Source organism: Capsicum annuum, chromosome 1 (genome assembly GCF_002878395.1).
Source record: "Capsicum annuum cultivar UCD-10X-F1 chromosome 1, UCD10Xv1.1, whole genome shotgun sequence".
Taxonomy (NCBI): domain Eukaryota; kingdom Viridiplantae; phylum Streptophyta; class Magnoliopsida; order Solanales; family Solanaceae; genus Capsicum; species Capsicum annuum.
The window spans coordinates 219,528,305-219,538,303 of record NC_061111.1 but is presented as its reverse complement, the minus strand read 5'-3'; the positions used below and the strand labels follow the sequence as shown (position 1 = coordinate 219,538,303).

The window sequence follows — 9,999 nt, the reverse complement described above, 5'->3', positions numbered from 1 at the left end:
TTTTATTTTTTTTTTAAAAAAAATTCTCTCTTCCCTTAATTAAAAGATAGGAGTTAGAAGTGGTTACTTTAAAACTGGGATTGATGATATCATAATTAGTGGGATAGAAATCTTAAAATTTGTGTCCAAATTTTAAATATAGTTTGGCAAAGTGTCCTTTAAGCCGAGAAGTCCTACATACTACTTTGGCAATTTCTTCGCTTGTTAAACCCCACACCACAACAAGCACATGTTAAAGTGTAATCAATTTATTCACTCACTCAGTCCATTTCAAAAAATGACCATGAACACTTACGATTCATTACAATATTCTAAAAGCACTCTTCTTCACAGTTTTATGCCTTCAGTTACAAAGCATTCTCATTCCCCATATGCTATCCGCTGCTTGAATATTCGTTGGCGGCTGGACTTTAAATTTGGTAAATTCTCTGACCCTAACTACGTTGCCATTTTCGACACAAACACTTCGTGATGGAGAGCATACCCCTGGTGCTGCCATGACTGAGAAAGAAAAGATGGACATTGCACGTCAGCTAGTTAAGCTTGGTGTTGATGTTATTGAGGCTGGTTTCCCAGCTGCCACTCGGGCTTATTTTGACCTTGAGAAGTTGATCGCACAGGAAATTGGTAATGTTAGAATTATGTGTCCTCCTTATTTGAAAATTCATAATTTAATATTATTTCTAGACTTGAAGTAAAGATAAAATAGTCTTTTTGTGATATATAGAATACAAGTTCAAGCTGTAGTATTTGTCACTGATATTTTAATAGGATAGGTTGTCTACATAATATCTTTTGGGTTTGGCTCTCCCTAGATCTTGCCTATTAACGAGACGCTTCATGCACACTCTTCAGGGTTTGGCTCTCCCTAGATCTTGCCTAAAAACGGGGCGCTTCATGCACACTCTTTTAATACTACATCTGGTTTAAGAAGAGTTTTAGAAAAAAAATAAAGATACTTTCGAAACTTTTTGATCTTAATTGATTATATCATATTAAGCATTTGTAGGGCTAGAAGGCTTCAGGTTTCAAACGTGATAGTATTGTTTATTTATTTAGTGTAATGCAAAGATGACTAACTTCTATGTTATAAACGAGATGAATACATCTATTCTAAATATTCGTTCTAATAGAATTATGTAATATGTAAATTAATGGTTCTTTAATACCATTAAATATCACTCTTGCAACTCCACTTTCAAATACTATATAAAAGATGTCTTTGGAGAAGATAAAAACCATCTTCCTCTTCCTCTTGAATTGTTTTGGGCAACCTCCAAACTTTCAGCCACGAGTGCACGTGTTTGGAAGTAGCTGTGGAACCTTGGGGAGTGACTGGCTAGAAGGATTTACACCGGAGTCAGGCCAAAATCGCTTTCAAGACAGTGGCTTGCCACGACACAGTTTTTGTGACTATTCTCTTACTATTATTAATTCCTGTTTCATATCAATATTGTAGTAATTTTTCCAACAATTTGAAAGCAATTTCCTTACATACAATATTGATAAATGACTATTTCTTTGAACAAAATTTTTCCTGATTTGTCAAAGATTGAGTCATTGGACGAAAATAATTTTAAACGTTGGTTATAAAAACTTTTGATTTTCTTCAAACAATTAGAAGTTGATTATGTTTTGTTTAATGAACCTCCTACTGATGGATCTAACACTGTCGTGGTTGATGATATTGCTAAAAAGAAATTCGAAAAGGATAACAAAACAGTTAGAGGACATTTATTGAATTATATGACTAATCATTTCTTTGATTTATTTGTTACTTATAAATCTGCTAAAGAAATATGGGACAGTTTAGAAAAGAAATATGGTGCCGATGATGCAAGAAAGAAAAATATGTTGTTGGATAATGAATTAAATTCCAAATGGTTGACAATAAATCAATCATGGAACAAGTCCACGAATATGAAAATTTAACTGTTGATGTTCTCAATGAGGGCATGAAGATGTGTGAAGGGTAATGTTCTGCTTGAAAAATTTCCATCATCCTGGAGTGATTACAGAAATCAATTGAAACATAAGAAAAGAATTTAACTCTCCAAGAACTTCTCAGTTACATGAGAACAGAGGAGATAAACTATCTCAAAGATAAGATGGAAGATCTTTCTCTTAATTCTTCTAAAGCTAACCTTGTGGAATCTTCTGGTACTATTGCAAAAGATAGGTACGAAATAAAACAAAAGAATGTTCAGAATAAGGAGCAAGTGAAAAAGAAAAATAATTTTAACAAGCCAGAGAGTCAAATTAAAAAATCAAAGAGGCCTTGTTTTGTCTGCAAAAAACTTGGCCACAGGGTTGTTCAGTGTTATCTAAGAAAATGACAAAAGCCAAAAAAGGGAGAAAAAGGTGATGCCCAAGCTCATCTTACAGAGGGTGATGAAGTAATTGCTGCAGTAATCGTCGAGGCAAATCTGGTAGCTAACAAGATTGATTGGGTATTGGACTTAGAAGCTTCAAGACATTTATGCACTAACAAAGAATTATTTCATGACTTTTAGGAATCCATCGATGGCGAGTGCGTCTACATGGGTAACTCCACTACTGCTGGAGTTATAGGTAAAGGAAAATTTTTACTTAAATTAACTTCTAGAAAAACTTTAGCCTTGAACAATATTCTGTATGTTCCCTCGCTTCATAGAAACTTAGTTTCTGGAGCACTTCTCAAACAAAGTAGGCCTTAAACTTATTTTTGAAGCTGATAAAATAATTATTTCTTATGGAGGAGACTTTGTTGGGAAGGGATACCTTAATGAGGGTTTATTTGTACTAAACATTGGTCAAGAGATTATAAAAAATGCAAGTATTTCTAATTCTGCTTATATTACTAAGTCTATTAATTTATGGCATGGTAGATTAGGTCATGTTAATATTGCTTCTATTAAAAGACTTAGAAAAATCAGATTAATTCCTGCAGTAAATATTGATAATATTTCTAAATGTCCTTTGTGTATAGAAGCAAAGCATGCTAAGAAATCTTTTAAATATGTTACTAGAAGAAAGACCTAATTGCTTGAACTAGTACATTCAGACTTAGCAGATTTCAAGAACACTGTTAGCAAAGGTGAAATGAAGTATTACATTACTTTTGTTGATGATTTTTCTAGGTACACTAAGGTATACCTGCTTAAATCTAAAGATGAGGCTGAAAATATATTTTTAAAATTCAAAGTAGAAGTAGAAAATCGATTAGACAAAAAAATAAGAGATTTAGATCTGATAAAGGCAGTGAATATAGTACTAAAACTCTAGAAGATTTTTTTGAGAAAAATGGTATTATCCACGAGTTTAGTGCTCCATATACTCCTTAACAAAATGGTGTAGCTGAACGAAAGAATAGAACCCTTAAGAAAATAATGAATTCTATGCTTTTGAACTCAGGTCTACCTGACTATATGTGGGGGGAAGCTGCCTTGTCTGCATGTTATATTCTTAATAGAGGTCCTCATAAAAAGTTAGACAAGACATCATATGAGTTATGGAAAGGGTTTGCCCCTAACTTGAAATTTTTGAAAGTGTGGGGGTGTTTAGCTAAGGTTGGTCTACCTGATTTTAGATGGGTAAATGTAGGCTATGAGACTTTTGACACAATCTTTATTGGTTATGCTCAAAACAGTGCTGCATATAGATTTATATCATTAAATAATTATTCTATTTGTGAATCTAGAGATGCAGAATTTTTTGAGCATGTTTTTCCTTTGAAAAATTATGTGCCTAGTGATGTACAAAATAATTCTTCTATATCTATGTCTATTAACTCTTATGTTATGCCTGCTTCTGATGCTATTGCTAATGAGCATAAAAATGAACTTAGAAGGAGTAAAAGACGTAGAATTGAGACTAATTTTGGTCCTGGTTTTATCATCAGCTTCTTAACTAAGGGCTTTGATATTGATACTTTAAATGAGAAATTATTGTCTATCTACTTAATAGAAGAAGGCCCTAAAAATTATGATGAAGCAATGAGTTCAATAGATGCAATATTTTGGAAAGAGGCTATTAAAAATGAATTAGATTTTATAGTCTCTAATCATACCTAGGACTTGTATGATTAGCCTAAAGGTTGTAAAACCATAAGTAGAAAATGAATATTTAAGAAGAAATTGAGGTCTGATGGTACAATTGATAAATATAAGGCTAGACTTGTGATTAAGGGTTTTAACTGATGTTACGGCTTTTGATGTAACATTTTAGGCCTTTTTCTTAGGATAATTGTGTGTTTTCAAGCAACTATTGTTGTATTTAACATGGTGTTTAAGTGTTTTCAGGATAAGAACTGAGTATGAAGAATAACTTGGATAAACTGGACAAAACAAAGGAAAAATAATCAGCGACGGGTCAGGCGATGGTCCATCGACCTTGTGACAAATCGTTGGCCTAAACCGTCTCCAGGAAACAGAATTCAAAGCCACTGGAAGTCATACAACGGTCCAGGTGATGAACCATCGGTATTGCAATGAACCTTCGGCCTAAACCATCACCAGGAAATAGAATGCAGGACCACTGGAAGTCATGCGACAGACCAGGCGACTAATGTTGGGCGTATTTATACGTCTAAGCACCATAACTTACCCATGTTTTAGCTAAGTTTTGAGGATAAAATACATAATTCTTGAACTTTGTCTATTTTTAGTTAAGTGAGCTGACCTATGTGATTAGCATGCTTTTCAGGTACTAATAAGAAAGATTACAACACTTAGGGGACCTATGGATAGCAAAGGAAACTTCACATAAAAGGAAAGCAGCTTTTGGACTGAATGTGATATATGAGAACTTTTTCCCAGGCAAACTCAATATTTTTAAATAGTTAAGGATGCAGTAGCAATTTATTATAGAAGGATGTTATTAAAAGCCTTATGGCTGAATTTTTAGGGATTATTTAACATTCTGTATTATTTCAAAAAGGAGAAAAGACGGCTTAGCTTGAGGAGAAAGGGAGAGAAATGTTTTTCTCACTTATTTTGGCTATTCATCTTGTCCATCAAGATCGTTCTAAGTTTTGGTATGATGAATATTTCTATTGTGATTTTCATTTTATTCATGAGTAGCTAAGTTTATTTGTTAGGGTTATGGAAACCTTGTAGTATACTCTCTATTGCTATGGGTTTTTAAATTTATGATGTGTTAATCCACTTATATCATTACTCTCTTCGTTATGATTGAATTCTCGTGATTGCAAACATAGGGAATGTGCCATTATAGCAATAACTTGTTAGATAGAAAAGTTACTGTTTGGAAAAGAGAGTAGTGACAAGAAAATAGGGTTTCCAACCTCTATTTTACACGTTAATGCTTTAGCAGGATTAACTACTTGGAGAGTTTGTATGATTGGTTGTACACTTTGGATTCGAGAGAACTAGGGTGAATAAATCCTTGATGGTTGAGAAACACTTGGATTTAGAATTAGAATACATCTCTCTATAAGTGCATGCTTGTATAAATCCTTATTACTCATAGTTAATAGAGAAGTAAAAGCTACAAGGTGGACATAACCCTAACTTGTCATTCTTTGTGATCAAATATTAATACACATATTGGTTCATTGTTATATTGTAACTATCATTTTAAATTTAAACCAAAACCCCCCATTCGGGAACCTCTGACCAACAGTCCAGTAACAACTACAATACTTAGTAACACAGTATTCCCTGTGGGATTCGACACCCAACCTGGTTGGGTTCTATATTTGACAGCGACCGCTTAATATCCTGTAAGAGAGGTGTAATTTGGGCGTATCAGCGACGTATTATCGGTATTGTGATGAAAAATCACCCTACCCATCGCCTCTTTGTAGCTCCAATGACGGTCTAAGCAACGGACCGTCGCCTCAGCGGTGAATCATCGCTTGACCCGTTGAGCATGAAGTGGCAACTCTGAGTTTGAATTTTAAAATCTCAATTCTGGAAATATGTAAATACCAAGTATTAGGGTTTATTCTGGATCTTTTGACAATAGTTTCAGACTTTCTTCTCTATTGAGAGCTGTGTAACACTTTTCATTGAGATTTGAAGCTAGAAATTTAGATCTGATTATTATTCTCTATTGTTTATTTGAAGATTGAGAAGAACAATATTGTAACTTTTGTAAGTACTTTTTTGAAGTTATTTATGAACCTCAATATATCTTTGATATCTTATATGGAAATGAGTAGCTAAACTTTCATAACTAGGTTATGGGAGCCTTGATGTAGAGAGCTATTTGGGATTGTGAATCCATTTGATTTCTAACATCTATCTAAATTGCATGAATCTCTCTTCATTATAATGACATCTCTTGGTTGCAAACTTGAGAAGTGATCCCATGAACACCATTTGTCTGATAAGAAAGTAGATGTTGGGAAAAGAGGTAATTCACATAAAATCCATAGGTTTACCCTTTGGGTCAAGGTTGATGCCTTCACGAGATCAACCCTCATGAGAGTTCTATTGAATAATACATGGATCCTTTAAGTTTGAAAGAAGAAAAGGATAAAATATCCATTAGGTTAAGAAACAAGTGGGTAATTCTTAGAATTCAATACTTCATGCAATTGAAATTATAAGTTAGAATTCAAGCACAAATTTACAACCCTAACTGTTTGAACATCTTGGTAAGCATTACTCTAGTTAACTCATTTTCATTGAAATTGCACTTGCATTAACTCTCATTAGCTGGACCACTGTGTGATACAAGAATGAAAGATCTTTATTAACAGATCAAAAACCCCTTTTTACTCCGGAACCTAAGATCAATAGTCTAATAACAGTCATAATACTTAGTGAACACAGTATTCCCTGTGGGATTCGACACCCAATCCAGTTAGGCTCTATATTTGACAGGGTCTAAGAAAGTTGTAATTTGGGCCTATCATTAACCAAAAGAAAGGTGTTGATTATTTTGATACTTATTCTCCTTTGACTAAAATAGCGACCATTAGGACTCTTATTGCTCTAGCCGCTATTTATGGTTTGGTGGTACACCAAATGGATGTCAAAACTACATTTTAAAATGGTGATTTAGAGAAAGAGATCTATATGACTCAACTTGAGGGTTTTGTGGTCCCAGGACAAGAGGATAAAGTATGCAAATTGAGAAATTCCTTATATGGACTTAAGAAGGCACCTAAACAGTGGTTTGAAAAATTTAATTTCACATTAATAGATAATGGCTTTGTTGTTAATTCATCTGATACCTGTGTTTATTCTAAAATGATGGGATCAGATTGTGTGATTATATGTTTATATATGGATGACATGTTAATCTTTGGCCCTAATGTGAATGTTGTAAATGAGACTAAGAAATTTTTATTTTCTAAAGTTGAAATGAAAGACCTTGGAGAAGCTGATGTGATTTTAGGAATAAAAATCAAAAGAACTGTTAATGGTTTCTCTTTGTGTCAATCTCATTATATTGAAAAAAATGTTGAAAAAGTTTGATTGTTTTGATGTAGTTTCAGTGAGAACTCCTTATGATCCTAGAATACACTTAAAAAGGAATAAATATTCCAGTGTTTCTCAAACTGAATATGCTAAAATAATTGGGAGTGTAATATTTCACATGAACTATACTAGACTTGATATAGCTTATGCTATTAGTATATTGAGTAGATATACTTATAATCCCAGTAGTGAAAATTGACATACTCTTCATCGCTTATTAAGGTACTTGAGAGTTACTATGGATTGGTATTTGCATTTTAATAAATTTCCTGCTATTTTAGAAGGTTTTTATGATGCAAACTGGGTTGCTGACAATGATGAAGTTAGCTCGACCAGTGGCTATGTGTTTACTTTGGGTGCAGGTGTTATTTCGTGAAAGTCTTCAAAGAAGACTTGTATAGCACATTCTACCATGGAATCTAAATTCATTGCTCTCGAGTTGGCAGGGCAAGAAGCTGAGTGACTGCAAAATCTTTTGACAAATGTGCCTTTATGGGGAAGACAAATGTCACCAGTCTCTTTATAGGCAGCAATTGGGATTGCTAAAAATAGTGTATACAGTGTAAAAAGAGACATATTCGCATCAGAAATGGTGCAGTTAAACAACTATTGAAACATGGTGTTATTTTCTTAGAATATGTAAGATCCAAAAGAAATTTGGCAAATCCTATAACCAAGGGTTTGACAAGGAAAATGATCCTTAAATTATCGAGGGGGATAGGTCTAAAACCCATGGATTGAGGTAATATGGTAGATACCTATTTATGGTCAAACGAAGCCATATAGGCCTTCAATAAACACTACATATCTTATCCTTATGGCATGAGGTAGTGTATTATGAGGTTGGGCTTATTTTTGCTCTTAATCATCCATAGACTTAAGGTGGTCTATGAGATAGAATTGATGGATCACCTACGTGAGTGTAAAATGTTGGTCACCTTTTTATGAAAGACTTGGGTTATCTTTCTAGAGCACTCATGATACCCAAGGTTTGTGTGCATGACCATAAAAAACACTTTGTAGTATCGCGGAGGTTTCTTAAAATTAAGGATATGGTATGTGTTGTGGGGGTCTCAACTTATGTCCATTTAGTTCAAGAGTACTTCCTTTTTTGGATATTTGTTGTTGCCTCATATCACTTTGTGTCAATTCAAATCGAAAGATATTGACACTTAAGTATGTGTTCCTTCCTTTTGCCCAGAATTTATTCTTAATCTTTATCTTTGCATTAGTGGGGGACTGTGAAATTAATTCTACATTTATTCATTTAGAGTAATGCAAAGATGAATAGCTTATACGTTACAAAGGAGATGAATACATCTATTTTAAACATCCGTTCTAATAGAATTATGGAATATGTAAATTAATGGTTCTTTAATATCATTAAATATCATTCTTGCAACTCCACTTTCAAATACTATATAAAGGGTGTCGTTGGAGAAGATAAAAACACACCACATAAAAAAAAACATCTTCCTCCTTTTCTCTTCCTCTTGAATTGTTTTGGGCAACCTCCAAACTTCCAGCCACGAGTACGCGTATTTGGAAGTAGCTGTGGAACCTTGGGGAGCGACCAGCTAGAAGGATTTTAATCGGAGTCGGACCAAAATTGCTTTCTAGTGGCTTGCCACGACTCAGTTTTTTTGACTATTCTCTTACTATTATTAATTCCTATTTCATATCAATATTGTAGTAATTTTTCCAACAAGTATAACATTTTTGTGGCCATAAAAGTTTATTATTAAGAGTAAAGCAACAAGTTTAAGCTAAACTGAGTCCAAATTTTTAAAAGTTATCATTTTAAAAAAAATTGGACTCAAAAGAAATATTATCATGTAAACTGAAACAAGATGGAATATGATACAAATACAACAATAGTATTTTTTAATTTTTGGTTGTATTAGAAGTATTCTTGACCCCTACTTAAGTACCATATTGAATTATATGTTCATTTTACTTGAAAATTTAAAATATGAAATAAGGATGAATTTTATTATATCTCAACAGGTAATAACATAGATGATGAGGGGTATGTGCCAATGATTGGTGCCATGGCGAGGTGTAATAAGAAGGATATTGAAAGAACTTGGGAAGCGTTGAAGTATGCAAAGGGATTGGTGATTCAAACGTTCATTGCGACGAGTGATATGCATATGAAATATAAACTAAATATGAATAGAGAAGAAGTTGTGGAGAGAGCTAGGACCATGGTGGCTTATCCAAGGAGTCTTGGATTTGAGGATGTTAGGTTTGGCATTGAAGATGCTACAAGGTTTGCATCTTCTATATTATTATTCTTTCCCTCCTAATTTTAAGTCTCCTAGTTTTATTAGGAACAAAATTTGTTTAAGAAATAATCGGGGAGTACTGGCAAAGTTTGCGTACATTTTATGTAACATCCTGAAATCGGGTCCCGAGATGTCACACAGTGCTTAGGATCACAAGTGATCCCAAGCTAACCCTTCTACTGGCATAACTCATAAGCAACTGAACAAAAAGTATAAATCTATACAAATCTGCGGAAAATAACTCTTTTCTAAATATGATAGATACAAAACTAAATTTACAA

The 9,999-nt window shown here is 33.6% G+C and overlaps 1 pseudogene; it reads left to right on the top strand.

The window, feature by feature from the left end:
• The first annotated feature begins 267 nt into the window (after nucleotides 1–267).
• Nucleotides 268–9,999, top strand: part of LOC107853581 — a 24,906-nt pseudogene continuing 15,174 nt past the window's right edge.